We start from the raw sequence: 21,371 nt of genomic DNA, 5'->3' as shown, positions 1-21,371 counted from the left end.
TCCTTCTACAGTTGTACCGGGCCCTGGTGAGACCGCACCTGGAGTACTGTGTGCAGTTTTGATCTCCAAATTTGAGGAAGGATATTCTTGCTATGGAGGGCGTGCAGCGTAGGTTCACTAGGTTAATTCCCGGAATGGCGGGACTGTCGTATGTTGAAAGGCTGGAGCGATTGGGCTTGTATACACTGGAATTTAGAAGGATGAGGGGGGGATCTTATTGAAACATATAAGATAATTAGGGGATTGGACACATTAGAGGCAGATAACATGTTCACAATGTTGGGGGAGTCCAGAACAAGGGGCCACAGTTTAAGAATAAGGGGTAGGCCATTTAGAACGGAGATGAGGAAGAACTTTTTCAGTCAGAGGGTGGTGAAGGTGTGGAATTCTCTGCCTCAGAAGGCAGTGGAGGCCAGTTCGTTGGATGCTTTCAAGAGAGAGCTGGATAGAGCTCTTAAGGATAGCGGAGTGAGGGGGTATGGGGAGAAGGCAGGAACGGGGTACTGATTGAGAGTGATCAGCCATGATCGCATTGAATGGCGGTGCTGGCTCGAAGGGCTGAATGGCCTACTCCTGCACCTATTGTCTATTGTAATGTGGCAGGGAGATGGGAGCAGGAGCAGCGAGACAGAGGGGTGTAAAATGAGGGTAGAAGCAACAGGTAGCAAGGTGAAAAGTAAAAGTGGCAGGCAGACAAATCCAGGGCAAAAATCAAAAAGGGCCACTTTTCAACATAATTGTATAAGGGGTAAGAGAGTTGTAAAAACAAGCCTGAAGGCTTTGTGTCTCAATGCAAGGAGTATACGTAATAAGGTGGATGAATTAAATGTGGAGATAGTTATTAATGATTATGATATAGTTGGGATTACGGAGACATGGCTCCAGGGTGACCAAGGCTGGGAGCTCAACATCCAGGGATATTCTATATTCAGGCGGGATAGACAGAAAGGAAAAGGAGGTGGGTAGCGTTACTGGTTAGAGAGGAGATTAAAGCAGTGGAAAGGAAGGACATTAGCTTGGAGGAAGTGGAATCGATATGGGTAGAGCTACGAAACACTAAGGGGCAGAAAACGCTAGTGGGAGTTGTGTACAGGCCACCTAACAGCAGTAGTGAGGTTGGGGATGGCATCAAGCAGGAAATTAGAAATGCGTGTACTAAAGGTGCAGCAGTTATAATGGGTGACTTCAATCTACATATAGATTGGGTGAACCAAACTGGCAGGGGTGCTGAGGAAGAGGATTTCTTGGAATGTTTGAGAGATGGTTTTCTAAACCAACATGTCGAGGAACCAACGAGAGAACAGGCCATTCTAGACTGGGTATTGAGTAATGAGGAAGGGTTAGTTAGCAGTCTTGTTGTGCGAGGCCCCTTGGGCAAGAGTGATCATAATATGGTAGAGTTCTTCATTAGGATGGAGAGTGACAAAGTCAATACAGAAACAAGTGTTCTGAACTTAAAGAAAGGTAACTTTGAGGGTATGAGGCGTGAATTGTCCAAGATAGACTGGCGATTGATGCTGAAAGGGTTGCGGTGGACATGCAATGGAAGGCATTTAAAGGTCGCATGGATGAACTACAACAAGTGTTCATCCCAGTTTGGCAAAAGAACAAACCAGGAAAGGTAGTGCATCCGTGGCTAACAAGGGAAATCAAGGATAGTATTAAAACAAAAGATGAAGCATACAGATTAGCCAGAAAAAGTAGCATACCAGAGGACTGGGAGAAATTCAGAGTCCAGCAGAGGAGGACAAAGGGCTTAATTAGGAAAGGGAAAATAGATTATGAGGGAAAACTGGCAAGGAACATAAAAACTGACTGCAAAAGTTTTTATAGATATGTCAAGAGAAAAAGATTAGTTAAGACAAATGTAGGTCCCTTGCAGTTGGAAACAGGTGAATTGATCATAGGGAACAAGGAGATGGCAGACCAATTGAACAAATACTTTGGTTCTGTCTTCACTAAGGAAGACATAAACCGTCTGCCGGAAATAGCGGGGGAACGGGGGTCTAATGAGATGGAGGAACTGAGGGAAATCCAGGTTAGTCGGGAAGTGGTGTTAGGTAAATTAAATGGATTAAAGATAAATCCCCAGGGCCAGATAGGCTGCATCCCAGAATGCTTAAGGAAGTAGCCTCAGAAATAGTGGATGCATTAGTGATAATTTTTCAAAACTCTTTAGATTCTGGAGTAGTTCCTGAGGACTGGAGGGTAGCTAATGTAACCCCACTTTTTAAAAAGGGAGGGAGAGAGAAAACGAGGAATTATAGACCAGTTAGCCTAACATCGGTAGTGGGGAAAATGCTAGAGTCAGTTATTAAAGATGTGATAGCATCACATTTGGAAAGTGGTGAAATCATCGGACAAAGTCAGCATGGATTTACCAAAGGCAAATCATGTCTGACGAATCTTACAGAATTTTTCGAGGATGTAACTAGTAGAGTGGATAAGGGAGAACCAGTCGATGTGTTATATCTGGACTTTCAGAAGGCCTTCGACAAGGTCCCACATAGGAGATTGGTGTACAAACTTAAAGCACACGGTATTGAGGGTTCAGTGTTGAGGTGGATAGAAAATTGGTTGGCGGACAGGAAGCAAAGAGTAGGAATAAACGGGTCCTTTTCGGAATGGCAGGCAGTGACTAGTGGGGTACCGCAAGGCTCAGTACTGGGACCCCAGTTATTTACAGTGTATATTAATGATTTGGACGAGGGAATTGAATGCAACATCTCTAAGTTTGCGAATGACACGAAGCTGGGTGGCAGTGTTAGCTGCGAGGAGGATGCTAGGAGGCTGCAGAGTGACTTGGATAGATTAGGCGAGTGGGCAAATGCATGGCAGATGCAATATAATGTGGATAAATGTGAGTTTATCCACTTTGGCGGCAAGAACAGGAAAGCAGAGTATTACCAATTCTCCCAGACTATTGGGAGAAGGGGAGATGCAACGTGACCTGGGTGTCATGGTGCACCAGTCATTGAAAGCAAGCATGCAGGTGCAGCAGGCAGTGAAGAAAGCGAATGGTATGTTGGCATTCATAGCAAGAGGATTTGAGTTTAGGAGCAGGGAGGTTCTGCTGCAATTGTACAGGGCCTTGGTGAGACCGCACCTGGAGTATTGTGTGCAGTTTTGGTCTCCTAACCTGAGGAAAGACATTCTTGCCTTAGAGGGAGTACAGAGAAGGTTCACCAGATTGATCCCTGGGATGGCGGGACTTTCATATGAGGAAAGACTGGATAGACTGGGCTTGTACTCGCTGGAATTTGGAAGGCTGAGGGGGGATCTTATAGAAACATATAAAATTCTTAAGGGGTTGGAGAGGCTAGATGCGGGAAGATTGTTCCCGATGTTGGGGGAGTCCAGAACCAGGGGTCACAGCTTAAGGATAAGGGGGAAGTCTTTTAGAACCGAGATAGACAATAGGTGCAGGAGTAGGCCATTCAGCCCTTCGAGCCAGCACAGCCATTCAATGCGATCATGGCTGATCACTCTCAATCAGTACCCCGTTCCTGCCTTCTCCCCATACCCCCTCACTCCGCTATCCTTAAGAGCTCTATCCAGCTCTCTTTGAAAGCATCCAACGAACTGGCCTCTACTACCTTCTGAGGCAGAGAATTCCACACCTTCACCACTCTCTGACTGAAAAAGTTCTTCCTCATCTCCGTTCTAAATGGCCTACCCCTTATTTTTAAACTGTGGCCCCTTGTTCTGGACTCCCCCAACATTGGGAACATGTTTCCTGCCTCTAATGTGTCCAATCCCCTAATTATCTTATATGTTTCAATAAGATCCTCCCTCATCCTTCTAAATTCCAGTGTATACAAGCATAATTGCTCCAGCCTTTCAACATACAACAGTCCCGCCATTCCGGGAATCAACCTAGTGAACCTACGCTGCACGCCCTCAATAGCAAGAATATCCTTCCTCAAATTTGGAGACCAAAACTGCACACAGTACTCCAGGTGCGGTCTCACCAGGGCCCGGTACAACTGTAGAAGGACCTCTTTGCTCCTATACTCAACTCCTCATGTTACGAAGGCCAACATTCCATTGGCTTTCTTCACTGCCTGCTGTACCTGCATGCTTCCTTTCAGTGACTGATGCACGAGGACACCCAGATCTCGTTGAACATCCCCTCTTCCTAACTTGACACCATTCAGATAATAATCTGCCTTTCTATTCTTACTTCCAAAGTGAATAACCTCACACTTATCTACATTAAACTGCATCTGCCATGTATCCGCCCACTCACACAACCTGTCCAAGTCACCCTGCAGCCTTATTGCATCTTCCTCACAATTCACACTACCCCCCAGCTTAGTATCATCTGCAAATTTGCTAATGGTACTTTTAATCCCTTCATCTAAGTCATTAATGTATATCGTAAATAGCTGGGGTCCCAGCACCGAACCTTGCGGTACCCCACTGGTCACTGCCTGCCATTCCGAAAGGGACCCATTTATCCCCACTCTTTGCTTTCTGTCTGTCAACCAATTTTCTATCCATGTCAGTACCCTACCCCCAATACCATGTGCTCTAATTTTGCCCACTAATCTCCTATGTGGGTCCTTGTCGAAGGCTTTCTGAAAGTCGAGGTACACCACATCCACTGACTCTCCCCTGTCAATTTTCCTAGTTACATCCTCAAAAAATTCCAGTAGATTTGTCAAGCATGATTTCCCCTTCGTAAATCTATGCTGACTCGGAATGATCCTGTTACCGCTATCCAAATGCTCAGCAATTTCGTCTTTTATAATTGACTCCAGCATCTTCCCCACCACTGATGTCAGACTAACTGGTCTATAATTACCCGTTTTCTCTCTCCCACCTTTCTTAAAAAGTGGGATAACATTTGTTATCCTCCAATCCACAGGAACTGATCCTGAATCTATAGAACATTGAAAAATAATCTCCAATGCTTCCACTATTTCTAGAGCCACCTCCCTAAGTACCCTGGGATGCAGACCATCAGGCCCTGGGGATTTATCAGCCTTCAGTCCCATCAGTCTACCCAAAACCATTTCCTGCCTAATGTGGATTTCCTTCAGTTCCTCCATCACCCTAGGTTCTCCGGCCCCTAGAACATTTGGGAGATTGTGTGTATCCTCCTCAGTAAACACAGATCCAAAGTAACGGTTTAACTCGTCTGCCATTTCTTTGTTCCCCATAATAAATTCCCCTGCTTCTGTCTTCAAGGGACCCACATTTGCCTTGACTATTTTTTTCCTCTTCACGTACCTAAATTGTTTTTGCTATCCTCCTTTATATTATTGGCTAGTTTACCCTCGTACCTCATCTTTTCTCCCCGTATTGCCTTTTTAGTTAACTTTTGTTGCTCTTTAAAAGAGTCCCAATCCTCTGTCTTCCCACTCTTCTTTGTTATGTTATACTTCCTCTCCTTAATTTTTATGCTGTCCTTGACTTCCCTCGTCAGCCACAGGTGTCTCTTACTCCCCTTAGAGTCTTTCCGCCTCTTTGGGATAAATTGATCCTGCAACCTCTGCATTATTCCCAGGAATACCTGCCATTGCTGTTCTACCGTCTTCCCTGCTAGGGCCTCCTTCCAGTCAATTTTGGCCAGCTCCTGCCTCATGCCTCTGTAATCCCCTTTGCTATACTGTAATACCGACACTTCCGATTTTCCCTTCTGCCTTTCCATTTGCAGAGTAAAACTTATCATGTTGTGATCACTGCCTCCTAATGGCTCTTTTACCTCTAGTCCCCTTATCAGATCAGGATCATTACACAACACTAAATCCAGAATTGCCTTCTCCCTGGTAGGCTCCAGTACAAGCTGTTCTAAGAATCCATCTCGAAGGCACTCTACAAACTCTCTTTCCTGGGGTCCATTTCCAACCTGATTTTCCCAGTCTACCTGCATGTTGCAATCTCCCATAACCACCGTAGCATTACATTTGTGACACGCCAATAGATGAGAAAACATTTCTTCACACAGAGTGGTGATTCTGTGGAATTCTCTGCCACAGAAGGTAGTTGAGGCCAGTTCATTGGCTATATTTAAGAGGGAGTTAGATGTGGCCCTTTTTACTAAAGGGATCAGGGGGTATGGAGAGAAGGCAGGTACAGGCTACTGAGCTGGATGATCAGCCATGATCATATTGAATGGCGGTGCAGGCTCGAAGGGCCGAATGGCCTACTCCTGTACCTATTTTCTATGTTTCTATGTTTCTAAAACATTCCAAATATGGTTCACCTTATATAGCATCTTAAATAACTCCCAACATCTATACTCAATACACTGATGTAGTCAGCGATGAAGTCCAATGTGTCAAATTTTGTCCAATTTTGACTACCCAATCTACCTGTGGTGCCACTTTCAACATACTATGTACCTGCACTCCTAGATCCCTCTGCTCTGCAACACTCCCCCGGAGCCCTACCATTCACCGTGTAGGTCCTGTCCATATTAGACTTCCCAAAATGCAACACCTCACACATCTCTGTATTAAATACCATCAACCATTCATCGACGCACCTGCCCAACCAATCAAGACATTTCTGCAATTTTGACAACCATTTTCACTACCGACAATACCATCTACTTTTAGGACAATTTTCTTTTTCTAGACCCTCTGAACTAAATGAACAAAATAAAGATAATTGGAAACCATCTAACAGCTCTAATAGAAAGGGTCAATATTATATTTGCTAACTGAGACGCCACTAATGTTTATCACACCAACTGCAAAATTAAAGGTTTGCTGGAGCAAAATCCCAAAATCAATCAAGCTCAATTTTTCAATATTGTGGCTGTGTGAAAATACAAAAAAAATTAAATAAAATCTGTGAACTCGAGAAGCCTTGATTTGTTTTAGCGTCTTTTTTCAATGTTGCAAGGTTTCTCCTTCAAATAACGCAGTGTTTGAGAACAGGTTTCAAAAAGAGGAAGATACAAAATGCTGGAGTAACTCAGCAGGTTAGACAGCATATCTGGAGAACACAAATAGGTGAAATTTCAGGTTAGGGCCCGATTATTGGTCTGAAGACAGGTCCTGACCCAAAACGTCACCTATCCATGCTCTCCAGAGATGTTGTCTGACCCGCTGAGTTACCCCAGCATTCTGTATCTTTCTTTAGTATAAACCAGCATCTGCAGTTCCTTGTTATTTAAAAATGAGGAAGCTCTTATTTATTCTTTTAGAGCAATATATTAAATAGACAGCTGTTAGTAAAACACAAACAGCAGCTACAAAATTGGGAATAAAGGAGTTTCTGGAATGAGAATATACCATAAGGAGATGCAGTTCAAACAAAAATCAAATGACCTGCATCATCAACTGAGCAACTCAAGGTTCAGCACAATTTTATTTTCCATTCAAATGTTTTGTCAATTTCATCCCAGCATCTGGGGAAAATATTTTCACATTTAACATTTCTAAGCCCCCTTTTTCGGCATCAACTCTTATTTATAGGTCATCATTGCATGAAGCCACCCATGGTCAGCCATGACCGAGGGGGCCTAAGAAGAATTGCATGAAGAATACAAGGTGAAGATTGTCAACAGCTTCAAGTTCCGAGGCGTGGATATCTCTGAAGATCTGTCCTGCGCTCAGCACGGCGAACTTCCACAGGGCAGAGAGCATATTGGCTGGTTGCATAACAGCCTGGTTTGGCAACTCGAATGCTTAAGAATGAGGGAAGCAACAAAGAACGCCTGATCCAACACTGGTACTGACCACCCCACCATCAAAGGGATTTTTAGTAGGTGCTGCCTCAAAAAGGCAGCCAATATCAAAGGCCCACACCACCCTGGCACACTCTCTTCCCTACTTTCCATTGGGAAGAAGGTACAGGTGCCTAAAAACCATGAACCAGCTTCAATAACAGCTTCTTCAAAGCAACCATCAGGTTCTTGAATACTTCACAATATCCACAACCTCACCAACTAAGATCTTCTATTCCCAGTGTTTTTGGTTGGACTACAGACTTTGTTTTCCACTATTATGGTTACCTGGTATTGTTACTGTTATTAATTTATTACATTATTGATAAAAAATATAATCTATTTGTGTGCTATTGTATTACTGGGCCTGTTAAACTGCAGCAAGTAAGAATTGAATTATTCCATTGCCAGTACATTTGACAATTAAACACCCTTGACTCTTGATTTGTAAAACAGTCTTGTCAGATTTATGGAGATTGCTTCAAATTAGTTTGTCTCAGAGTACTTATTATCCAAAGGTTGCAAGATTGTGTCAGTATTATGACTCATCTAATGAAATTATCTCCAGGTGGTCACTCGGTGAACATTTATCATGTCATGTCCTTTTTTCTAGCCTTTCAACAACTTTGTGCCAAACTCTTGACCAATAGCCCGTAGATAGACTATATTCACTATCCCACGGTCTAGGCTTAAACTCAGGGGTGACCGCGCTTTTGCGGTTGCAGCTCCTAGACTGTGGAACAGCATCCCTCTCCCGATCAGAACTGCCCCCTCCATCGACTCCTTTAAGTCCAGGCTCAAAACATATTTCTACTCCCTAGCGTTTGAGGCTCATTGAGGAGGCGCTGTGAACTGTTTGCGTACTACTGTATGTTTTCATTTTTTTTTCTATTGGAACCTAATCAAATGTACAGCACTTTGGTCAACGTGGGTTGTTTTTAAATGTGCTATACAAATAAAATTGACTTGACTTGACTTGACTATAATAACATCCAGTTGACACAGGCAAATTGAAGTTAAAAATGGATGCTGACTTTACAATGTAAAAATGGGCTAGTGTAACTGAAATGCCATCATAGTCAGATTTTTAAAGAAAATACACCTGGGTAGGTACAAGTATTTATGGTGTTGCATGATCTTGCACATCTTCCAAAATGTGTACAATTTGCAAAAACATAATTACAATAAAACATACCAAATTATAGGTAAATTATAGTCATCTGTGGCATTTAATTTCTTCAATCCTAACTTTCTTGGAGAAAGGGGAAAACAGGACCTGGAAAATGAAAACAGCCTCATTCCACAAGCTACCAACATAATGGATATCTCTGGAAATATACACAGCCTGATAAAATTTCACAGAGAATGTCTTAAACAAATTATATTTTTGTGTCCAAATGATCTATCAGTTTACGAATCCCAAATTTAATTAAAATGTTAGAATTTTCTTTTCAAGAGCATCTGTAATCAAGCTAATAAAAATAAGGTTTTTCACTGTATCTCGGTACACATGACAATAATAAACTAAACAATTAATGATTAACAATCTCCCAGAAATACTAGGGGACCGAGGACCTAGCGGGAGGGAAGAACTGAAGGGAATCCACATTAGTCAGAAAATGGTGTTAGGTAAACTGTTGGGATAGAAGGCAGATAAATCCCCAGGGCCTGATGGTCTGCATCCCAGAGTGCTCAAGGAGGTGGCCCTAGAAATCGTGGATGCATTGGTGATCATTTTCAAATGTTCTCTCAACTCTGGATCAATTCCTGTGGACTGGAAGGTAGCCAATGTAACCCCACTTTTTAAGAAAGGAGGGAGAGAGAAAACGGGGAATTTTAGACCAGTTAGCCTTCCATCGGCAATGGGGAAGACACTTGAATCAATTGTTAAAGATGTTATAACAGCGCATTTGGAAAGCAGTGACTGGATCAGTCAAAGTCTGCATGGATTTATAAAGGGGAAATCATGCTTGACTAATCTGGATTTTTTTGAGGATGGATAAGGGAGAGCCAGTGGATGTGGTGTATCTGGACTTTCAAAAAGCCTATGACAAGGTCCCACACAAGAGATTAGTGTGCAAAATTAGAATACATGGTATTGGGGGTAGGATATTGACATGGATAGAGAACTGGTTAGCAGGAAGCAAAGAGTAGGAATTAACGGGTCCTTTTCAGAATGGCAGGCAGCGACTAGTGGGGTGCCGCAAGGCTCGGTGCTGGGACCCAAATTATTTACAATATATATTAACAATTTAGACAAGGAAATTAAATGTGACATCTCCAAGTTTGCGGATGACACAAAGCTGGGTGGCAGTGTGAGCTGCGATGCAGATGCTATGAGGCTACAGGGTGACTTGGATAGGTTGGGTGAGTGGGCAGATGTATGGCAGATGCAGTATAATGTGAATAAATGTGAGGTTATCCACTTTGATGGCAAGGACAGGAAGGAAGATTATTATCTGAATGGTGTCAGATTAGGAAAAGGGGACGTGCACCAAGACCTGGGTGTACTAGTACATCAGTCACTGAAAGTAAGCATTCCGGTACAACAGGCAGTGAAGAAAGCTAATTGGCCTTAATTGCAAGAGGATTTGAGTTTAGGAGCAAGGAGGTCCTACTGCAGTTGTACAGGGCCCTGGTGAGACCACACCTAGAGTATTGTGTGCAGTTTTGGTCTCCTAATTTGAGGAAGGACATTATTGCTATTGAGGGACTGCAGCGTGGGTTCGCCAGGTTAATTCCTGGGATGGCAGGACTGACATATGATGAAAGAATGGGTCGACTGGGCTTGTATTAACTGGAATTTAGAAGGATGAGAGGGGATCTTATAGAAACATAAAATTCTGAAAGGATTGGACAGGCTAGATGCAGGAAAAATGTTCCTGATGATGGGGGAGTCCTGAACCAGGGGTCACAGTTTAAGAGTAAGGGGGAGGCCATTTAGGACTGAGATGAGGAAAAACTGCTTCATCCAGAGAGTTGTGAATCTGTGGAATTCTCTGCCACAGAAGGCAGTGGAGGCCAATTCACTGGATGTTTTCAAGAGAATTAGATTTAGGTCTTAGGGCCAAAGGAATCAAGGAATATGGGAGAAAGCAGGAACAGGGTACTGATTTTAGATGATCAGGCACGATCATATTGAACGGTGGTGCTGGCTCGAAGGGCCGAATGACCTAAGCCTGCATCTATTTTCCTATGTTTCTATATTTGTTCAGTGACGTTGGATGAAAATTAAATATCGCTTGGAGACTGGGGACCCTGCTCGATACAGTTACAAGCTCTTTGACATCCTTTGGGTGAGCAGATGTGCTCTCTGATCTCATCCTGCAAACAAAACCTCTGAAACAATAGTTCACCCTCAGATTGTTGTCCCATATTTTTGGACCACAGTGCCTCTAGGAGCAAAATCAGGCCATTTGGCCATCATGTCTACTCCGCCATTCAATCATAGCGGGTCCACCTTTCCCTCTCAGACCTATTCTCCTGCTTTGTCCGCATAACCCCCGACACCCTCACTCATCAAGAATCTGCCAATCTCCGCCTTAAAAAATCCATTGACTTGGCTTCCACAATCGCTTCTGGGCATTGGAGCAGCAAGAGGCATTGACTGCACACTGATATGTTAGTACACAGAGTGTGAGCAAGTTGTCGAATGGCATCTAATGGAAAAAAACAGAAGCAAAAACTGACGCTCTTCCCGTTCTCCCTGGAGGTTGTTGTATCGGACAACAACACCTCCCAACGCCAGGACTGGGGAAAAGGATAAAGAGAAGGACGGAAGGCAAGGATCCGACAGCGGAAGGGTGGGGATGTGTAACAACCGGGGCAGCTGGTCGGGCGCTGCCTGGGCTGTGTCTGGGTCGACAGTTTGCCGAGGCCGACTCAGCCGTCGCTGACAGGGGCAGAGCGGAGCGGGGCGGGGCGGGGCGGTCGGGAGCTGCTGCTGCTGCTCCTGCTGCTGCTCCTGCTGCTGCTTACCTCGGGCGGGCGGACAGGCGACCCTGACCGAGCGGGCGGCGGCGGCAGCGGTGACCAGATCCCCAGGCGGGCAGGCGTCGGTCGGTGACCAGATCCCCAGGCGTGCGGGCGGTCGCACGGGCGTCGGTCGGTGACCAGATCCCCAGGCGGGCAAGCGGGCGGAAGGGCGGCTTCTGCTGCTCACGCAGCGGCCTCTGACCTCTCCGCCCCACCCCCTCCCACACACCCTCCCCCGCCGCCAGTGCGCAGGCGCGCTCGGCGGCGGCGCAGGGCGGGTGAGGCGCAGAGACCGTGACGTCGTGAGCTTCTCAGCGGTTGAAAGCAAAGATACTAGAGGAGCAAGATAGACCACTCGACCCTAAAAACCGTAGTGTGTCATGGCGCCATTTTAGTAAGCTGAAACTTGTTGAAACATTTAAAAAGAAAAATAACTAAAATATGTGAATTGATAGATGAGATATATTCTGCATTTTAATGGTTAGTTTTAACTGTCTCCTGGCCATTCAGGACATTTTCTACTGGCGGTGCCTGCGGAAGACACGCAGCATCATCAAGGACCACAGCAGCCATCCAGCACGCAGGCTGTTCTCCTTGTTACCGTCAGGCAGACGATACAGGAGTATGGCTGCGTGTACCACCAGACTTAAGAACAGTTTCTACCATCAGGCCATCAGGCTTCTGAACTCATAATCACATTTCACATCATATATGTTGATTATTTTAACATTGTAGCGACCATAGAGAATGGTCCAGGTCGTCGAACCCTCGGATTGGCCAGCGAGGTCACGTGGGAACGCGACCATGGGGATTGGTCCAGGAAACGACATCGCTGATTGGCCAGCGATGTCAGGTGCGCGTTTGGCGCCCGTTTTAGCCAGTTCGGCGAAGTCTTCAAGGAAGACAGTAAGTTTATATTGGTTGTCCTGTAACTTGTTGTTTTGACTCTGTATTCGTGTATTGCGGCTGCAATAAACTTCGTCTACAACTAGCAAGTTTCGGACTCGCCATATTGGTGACCCCGACGTGATCTGGACGATCACCAACTGAGCAGGAACCCGACGCCTCGTTGACGATGACCGAGCAGGGCACACCGGAGTCAAGCGCGGCAGGCGTTCATCTTCCGTTATTTTGGACGTACGCACCGCAAGCTTGGTTTATCCACGCCGAGGCTCAATTCCACATAAAGAAGGTGTCGGACGATGCCACAAAGTACTTCTACCTCGTCAGCGCTCTATCGCCGGACACAACCAAGCGCATGATGCGGTTTATCATAAATTCACCTGCGGAAGACAAATATGAAACCATGAAGAAGGCATTACTGCGAACCTTCGGGTTAAATAAGCATGGTGGTGCGGCAAAACTTCTGCACCTACCGGAGCTTGGAGACCAACTGCCTTCCGTCCGCATGGCCGAAATGATGGTGCTAGCCGGTGAGCATACGGATTGCCCGATGTTTGAACAGGCATTCCGCGAGAAACTTCCCGAGGATGTCCGACTGCTGCTTACGGATTGTTCTTTTAAGGACCCCGAAGCATATGCAGCGAAAGCGGACGCGCTCATAGCGGGAAAAAACAAGGCAAGTGATTCCATCAACAAAGTCTCGACGTTGGTGACCACGCCACAGCGACGGCAAGATGGCGCCACGTCTCCCGCCAATTCTCCGAAAGCCCGCCAAAAAGATCCGCACAAGCGCGGCTGGTGCTATTATCACCTACGATGGGGTAACGAATCCCGCAACTGTCGTTTGCCTTGTACCTTCGCGGGAAATGCCTCGGCCGATCGTACATAGGGGCAGTTACGATTGGCCAGAACCGGCGCCTCTATGTCCATGATCGATTCACGGACACAGAATTTTTGGTAGACACCGGAGCCATCGTCAGCATAGTGCCGCCGACCGACCTCGAAACCAGATCGGGTAAGACAGGTCCCACCCTCATCGCGGTTAATGGCAGCCCAATTCGCACTTTCGGCACACGGAAGATGTCCCTTGCGTTAGGCCTCCGCACGTACGAATGGCCATTCATCATAGCCGACGTCAAACAAGCGATCCTGGGCGCAGATTTTCTCTGGGCTTTTTCACTGGTTCCTGATGTCCGCGGTAACGACCTCCGACCCGCTGCTGAAGACGAGCACGTCGCTCCGGCAATCGCCTCCTCGCCCAGCCCTACTGTCCAGGCCGTCGTCGCGGCCCCCGACTCGTATGCTGCGATTCTGGCAGAGTTCCCAGAGCTGCTCGTCCAACGTTTTGACGCACCTTCAGCTAAGCACGGTGTGGTCCATCACATCCGCACCGAAGGCCCTCCCGTTTTCGCTCGGGCCAGGAGACTACCGCCAGACAAACTGGTGGTGGCACGGGCGGAGTTCAGGAAGATGGAGGAAATGGGAATTGTTCGTCAGTCTGACAGCCCGTGGGCCTCGCCGTTACACATGGTCTCCAAGGCATCTGGGGGGTGGAGGCCATGTGGCGATTATCGGCGTCTCAATGCTGTCACCACGGCTGATCGCTACCCCATACCGCACCTACAGGACTTTTCATCTGGACTGGAAGGAGCGGTGGTGTTTTCCAAAATCGATTTGGTGCGAGGATACCATCAGATTCCGGTGCGACCGGAGGACATACAAAAAACTGCAACTATTACTCCGTTCGGGTTGTTTGAATGGTTGCGTATGCCTTTCGGTTTAAAGAACGCGGCACAGGCTTTCCAGCGACTGATGGACCGCGTGGGCAGGGGTTTACCCTTTGTGTTTATTTATTTAGACGACATCCTGGTAGCCAGCCCCTCAGTGCAAGAACACCAGGCCCATTTGCGGACCGTGTTCCAGCGGCTCCAAGACCACGGGCTCATTATTCAACCCTCCAAATGTCAATTCGGCCTGCCTGCTCTCGATTTTCTAGGACACAGAATTACCCCTGCCGGCGCTGTCCCTTTGCCAGAGAAGGTGGAGGCTATCCGGGCTTTCCCCAGGCCCACCACAGTAAAAGGGCTGCAGGAGTTCGTTGGCATGGTTAATTTCTACCATAGATTCGTTCCGGCAGCGGCGCGAGTCCTGCGCCCGCTTTTCCAATGCCTTGCAGGTAATCCGGTAGAGTTGTTGTGGTCCCCGACTGCAGAGTCGGCTTTTACGGCAGCTAAGGCAGCCTTGGCAGACGCCACCATGTTGGTCCATCCGAGCCCCTCCGCCCCCACGGCCCTGACGGTTGACGCCTCTGACGTGGCGGTGGGTGGGGTTCTGGAGCAGCAGGTTGGTGGCCGTTGGCAGCCTTTAGCGTTTTTCAGCCGGCAACTAAATTCGGCCGAGCTGAAATATAGCGCATTTGACCGAGAGCTTCTAGCTCTCCATTTAGCTGTCCGTCATTTCAGGTATTTCCTCGAGGGCCGCCCATTTGTGGCATTTACGGACCACAAGCCATTAACATTTGCTTTTTTGAAATTGTCTGACCCATGGTCGGCCCGCCAGCAGCGGCACCTGACTGCTATCTCAGAATTTACCACAGATGTCCGTCATATCGCGGGTAAGCTGAATGCCGTTGCTGACGCCCTGTCTAGACCTGCTTTTCCCCCTATTTCGGCGGTGGACTGCGAAGTGGATCCCCAGGAGCTCGCGGAGGCACAGCTCCTGGCGGATACCGTTTTGACGTACCAGTCCACCACTTCGGGATTGAAGTTGGCCCAGGTAGCTTGTGGGTCGGAGGGCACGAAAGTCTGGTGCGATGTTTCTCTTCCTCGCCCCAGGCCGGTAGTACCGCCCTCCCTTCAGCGCCGGGTTTTCGATGCCATTCATGGGCTGGCGCACCCGTCCATCCGCTCCACCTCTGCCTTGGTGGCAGCGAGGTTTGTCTGGCATGGCCTGCGGAAACAGGTAGCGGGGTGGGCACGTTCCTGCGTGCCCTGTCAGACCGCTAAGGTCCAGCGCCACGTCCAGCCCCCCGTACAGGATTTCGAAGTCCCGGCTTTTCGTTTTTTCCACATCCACGTGGATTTGGTCGGGCCTTTGCCTTCCTCCCGGGGCTACACCCACCTCCTCACGGTGGTGGATCGGTTCACCCGGTGGCCAGAGGCTTTCCCATTGTTTGATATCTCGTCAGCGTCTTGTGCTAGGACTTTGGCCCTTCATTGGGTAGCTCGTTTCGGGGTCCCGGCAGTTATTACAACTGACAGAGGACCACAGTTCACTTCGTCCCTCTGGGCCGCGCTGGCGGAACTGTACAGGTCCAAATTACAACCCACAACTGCATATCACCCCCAGGCAAATGGTCTCGTAGAAAGGTTCCACCGCCAACTTAAGGCGTCCCTCTGTGCAAGGCTTGAAGGCCCGGACTGGGTAGACCAACTCCCTTGGGTTCTTTTGGGCATCCGGACGGCTCCTAAGCCAGATCTCGGTGCGTCGTCCGCAGAGCTGGTATATGGCTCGACCCTTCGAGTACCTGGAGATCTGTTTCCGGACACTTCAGCCCTGCTCCCTACAGTCCCAGCAGCGTTAGCAGCTCTCCGGGAACGGGTGGGCTCCCTGGCTCCAGTGCCGACTTCACGTCATGGGTGTCCCATGGTACATGAACCGTCTTCCCTGAAGGACTGCGAGTTTGTTTTTTTGCGTAAAGATGCCCATCGCGCCCCGTTGCAGAGGGTCTATCAAGGGCAGTTTCAGGTTTTACGTAAGGGAACGGCTACTTTCACCTTAGACATGGGCGGCAAGAGTGAACTCGTCTCGGTGTCCCGGCTCAAACCTGCCCATTTGGACCCGGATCAACCAGTCCTGGTCGGTCAAACCCCTAGAAGAGGCCGACCTCCGTTAGTTCCGCCCAGTCCACAAACCCCCATTCCGACAGTTCCTCCGGGACCCCCAGTTTCGGCAGTTCCCCTAGGACCCCCCGTTTCGGCAGTTCCTCCAGGACCCCCCGTTCCGGTAGTTCCTCCAGAACCTCCCGTTCCGGCTGTTCCACCAAGTCCGGAACCTCCGGCTCCTGTGGTTCAGGCTGTCCCTCTCCGTACTCGTTATGGTCGCGAAATCCGGCTCCCTGCTAGGTTCCGCACCTCGGGTTCTGGGGGGGGTCATGTAGCGACCATAGAGAATGGTCCAGGTCGTCGAACCCTCGGATTGGCCAGCGAGGTCACGTGGGAACGCGACCATGGGGATTGGTCCAGGAAACGACATCGCTGATTGGCCAGCGATGTCAGGTGCGCGTTTGGCGCCCGTTTTAGCCAGTTCGGCGAAGTCTTCAAGGAAGACAGTAAGTTTATATTGGTTGTCCTGTAACTTGTTGTTTTGACTCTGTATTCGTGTATTGCGGCTGCAATAAACTTCGTCTACAACTAGCAAGTTTCGGACTCGCCATAACATTGTCTTTTTACCTTACTAATGTCATTTTAATCTTATTTATCATTGGAATATTACTACTGAGGTGACCTGTTGTCTTGTCAAATACATTTCATTGTATCGTTGACCCAACCTACATATGACAAATAAAATTATTATTATTATTATCATCACACCTACTGTTCCCCCAAAACACTGATTACACTGCGAGAAGCATAACGAACGGTGGGTTTTGCTTACTAAAATGGCAGACGTTCCGCTCCTTTGCGTACTACACTTCAGTGTACGCGATTTTGACGGAGTGGTTCCTCTTGCTCCTCTAGTATATTTGGTTGAAGGTCAGTGTGGTTAAATGTCAAGATGTGTAGGAGGGAATTGCAGATGGTTACTCAGCGGGACAGGCAGCATCTCTGGAGAGAAGGAATGGGTGACGGTTCGGGTCTAAAGAAGGGTCTCCGTCACCCATTCCTTCTCTTCAGAGATGCTGCCTGTCCTGCTGAATTACTCCAGGTTTTTGGTTAAATATCAGTGTGGTTGAAAGTTAGTGTGGTGTCAGTGCTTTTTGTTTTTATTTAAAGTACAGAACCGAAAGTACAACTACAGATATGCTCCCAATTGTGGTTGCAGACTTACGCCGGCAGGCACATGGGATGGAGAGAAATGAAAGTACCACATTTTGCAGATCTTTGATATGTCGATAAATGCATGATTTTCGTCCTAAGAAGAAAGCTGCAAGTTTATTATAAGAATATCCACATAAATATGCTACAAAGGAAAATATACATCAACACAGCAAAGGTCATGGGAAGAACATTAATCAACGTGATAAATTATTTAATTTCATTGTACATTTATGATTTAATATATAAGGAAATGACAACTCATTAAGAATTCATTAATTGTGTCTAGTGGGCAAAATAATCTTAGTTAAATTAAACAAACATAATTTGTTTTAATATAATTGGAAGTATATAAACCATCACATGTTGTTTCTGAAATAAATACAATACATAAATAAATATAGTACAATAAATGTGCATCTTAGCTCAATGCTCAGAATGAGTACTTTGTACCCCATGGATTCTAGCAGCTGCAGTCTCGGGAGTTATATCTCTGCATATTCTACTTGTTCAGTTGCCGCTTGTGATTGTACAGTTTAGACACCATCGGCATATTTCCATCAAGAAAATTGATAAACTGTATCTACATTTGCATGGAGTGGCCTTGCAGACCACATACCAAGAAGTTGAATAAATTACTGTCTGCGACTACGTTCTATCTTTATCCCGCCCACTCCCCTGACATCAGTCTGAAGGGTCTCGACCTGAAACGTCACCCATTCTTTCTCTCCAGAGATGCTGCCTGACCCGCAGAGTTACCCCAGCATTTTGTGTCTAGTTGAATGTCTTAGTGTGCTATTAGAAAATAAATACTTTTGTAAATTGTTCTGCACTATGTATAAATAGGTCTTTCTCTTGGCTGGTAATAAGAATAATAAATGAGGAGTCTTGAGAAATGATGCTGGAGCTATGGAAATGTTTTGGATGCAGGGGCCAAAGCTCTGGTTGATAAAATTACTGATAATTCAAAGATACATTGGAAAATAAGTTGTGAAGGAGACGTAAGGATGCTACAAAAGGAAGTACAGTAAAACTCCAATAACACGATATCCGACCTTTCAAATATCCAGGGTCCCCCCCTAGTCCTTACCTTTCACCCCATCAGCCATCGCATTCCAATGGTTTGGCACGTAATCCTCCGACATTTTTGTCACCTCCAACGGGATCCCACCTCTATCCATATCTTCCCAACTCCACCCCTTTCAAGCTTTCCCCAGAGATCGTTCCCTCCGCAAATCCCTGGTTAACTCAGCCCTCCCCGTTTACTTTCTCCAGCAACCAGAGGAGATGCAATACCTGTCCCTATACCTCCTCTCTCTACTCCAACCAGGAACCCCAACGGTCCTTTCAGGTGAGGCAAAGGTTCATGCGCACCTCCTCAAACCTCATCTACTGTATCTGGTGTTCTCGTTGTGAACACATATATCGGCAAGACCAAGTGCAGACTGGGCGAATGTTTCGCTGAACACCTACGGTCAGTCCACCTTGTCCTCCGCGATCTTCCAGTTGCTAAACATTTTAACTCCCCTTCCCACTCCCATACCGACTTTCTGGCCTGGGCCTCCTCCACTGTCAACGACGTCACACGCAAATTGGAGGAACAGCACCTCATTTCGCTTGGGCAGCTTACAACACAGCGGCATAAATATTGATTTCTCTAACTTCAAGTAACCCTTGCATTCCGTCTCTCTCCATCCCTCCCCCACCCTATTCCTCTTGCTAATTTTACCATTTGTATTCCATCATTATCACCTCGTCCCAAGCCAACAATGCACCATTGTGGGCTCCAACTGTTCCTGAGTCATCAATGCGGGCTCTGCTTTGTTCTGTGCCTTCTCTACCTCCAAAATCCCTCACCCTGACTCTCAATCTTATGAAGGATCTCAACCCAAAATGTCATTTTTTTTTTCTCCAGAGATGCTGCCTGACCTGTTGAGTTACACCAGCATTTTGCGTCTTTCTTCAGTGTAAATCAGCATCTGTATTTCCTTCTTACACAAAAATCCCAATGGTTTGGCATTTTGGATCAGAAGTGATGTTTCCACATCCAACTGATCAATGACAACTTTGTTACTGAAGTGTGCTCATCCCTGGCTTACGCCTGGCACATATCCCTTCAAACCCTCTTTAAACATGTATGTGTCCAAGTGTGTCTTAAATGTTGCAATTGTACTCACCTCCCCAGCTTCCGTTCCTGACGCACATACCTGATGCACACCACTTTCTGTGTGGAGAACTTTGCACTTCAGGACCTTTTAAAATCTTTTCCTTCTCACCTTAAACCTATATCTGTTAGTTTTAGATTCTAGTACCCAGGGGAAATGACTGTGGCTATTCAATTTATGTGTGCCCTTGTGATTTTATAAATCTTTATATGGTCACACCTCAGCCTCCTACGCTCTAGGACTAGGTGAAAAAGTCCAAGACTACCCAAACTCCCCTATTAGCTTAAACCCTCCAGACCCAGAATATCCTTGTAAACCTTCTTTGCACCCTTTCCAGTTCAATAAGATTATTTGAAACTCACCATGGCCCTGGTTCCCACTCTCGCCTAGGTTCAGTTGGGCCCTAGTTCCCACATCTCTCTGAATGTCACTGACCCCAGTTCCTGCACTACACTGAAACGTACTGGGACCCAGTTCCCATGCTCCTCTGAAACTCACCAGTCAATTCTTTGTTTTCGTAAAGGATTGCAAATCTTTGGAACTGTCCCTTAAATGGCAGTGGAAGGTTTAGGTTTATTAATGTCAGTGTACCAAGATACAGTGAAATACTTTGTTTTGCATGCTACCAATCAGATCAGAAGTGAAGAGTTTCAAAATTTCTAAGGCAATGGTAGATAGATCCTTGATAAGCAAGAGTTTGAAAGTCACATGGGAGAGGCAGGAATGTGGAACCAAGATTACAGTCAGGTAAGCAATAACTTTATATGGCAGTGTAATCTCAAGCCATTTGGCCTACTTCTGTTCTGAATTTATAAGTTTGCAGATATATTCATATATCTTAGAATTTGTACTTTCTTGGAACTTGTATACTCTCATCTGAAATCCCATTATAACTATTGAATTTCAGACTGTTACTTGGTAACATATAATATCTTAAAATTGTTTCAACAAGTCGACAGAGATACCAGACGGATCAATTTGTGGCGGTGACGGGGATAGTCAGAGCTGAAGTTCTATTTCCTCAGGTCAGTGAGGAGGGAAAAGGGTGACAATTGGCATTGCATCAGAGGGAAAACTACAATTACAGTTGATAAATGCCGGCTCTTGCGCAAAATCTGTCAGCCATAAAGTCACTGCAGCCATGGAAAGGTGACCCAGTCACCTACCAGCATATGTCAGCAGGTCACTGAGATGCAGGCTGGTTGTAAATGTGGATAGATAATGGAAGACATCAGATATGCAATGCTGTTATTCAAAATAATTATTTTGGCTTGGTTTAGACAGTTGGGATTTATAAATGGGGTTGATATGTCCAATTTAACCTTGTGGGCAATTTTGTTCTTTGGTTCTGAAATAATTAAAGGCCTGGTGCTATTTGGAAAGCTGTGGTTTAATGTAAACATAAAGTCAATCAAAAACTGGTGCAGATTCCAAAAATAAACTAGTATGTGGTTGGTTTATTTAACGCAAGCAATAGATTCTAAACAGTGGTTGGGGCTTAACACTTTTTTTGTTGTGAAACACATTCCAGTCATCAACGTCTTTAGTTTGTGATATATCCTTGCAAGTGTTTCAGCATTGTAGATTGTGTAACCTAATGCTGTTGATTCA

At 46.4% G+C, this 21,371-nt stretch overlaps 1 protein-coding gene across 4 annotated transcripts in view; it reads right to left on the bottom strand.

Moving 5' to 3' along the window:
- The window catches only part of LOC144593635 (syntaxin-7-like), a 42,372-nt gene extending 30,486 nt beyond the window's left edge, over positions 1-11,886 (bottom strand). For 2 of the 4 annotated variants that reach the window (XM_078399507.1, XM_078399508.1), the window contains exons 1-2: positions 11,660-11,886; positions 8,877-8,957 (exon numbers count right to left, since the gene is read on the bottom strand). The gene's annotated coding sequence lies outside the window, so the exon portion shown is untranslated. The remainder of the gene's footprint in view (positions 1-8,876; positions 8,958-11,659) is intronic. The other 2 variants (XM_078399509.1, XM_078399506.1) reach the window with 2 other exon arrangements.
- Between the last annotated feature and the right edge of the window lie 9,485 nt (positions 11,887-21,371).

The sequence above is a fragment of the Rhinoraja longicauda genome, chromosome 5, assembly GCF_053455715.1.
Source record: "Rhinoraja longicauda isolate Sanriku21f chromosome 5, sRhiLon1.1, whole genome shotgun sequence".
NCBI lineage: Eukaryota > Metazoa > Chordata > Chondrichthyes > Rajiformes > Arhynchobatidae > Rhinoraja > Rhinoraja longicauda.
The sequence above is the reverse complement of the archived record's forward strand: the minus strand, read 5'-3'. Positions and strand labels throughout refer to the sequence as shown.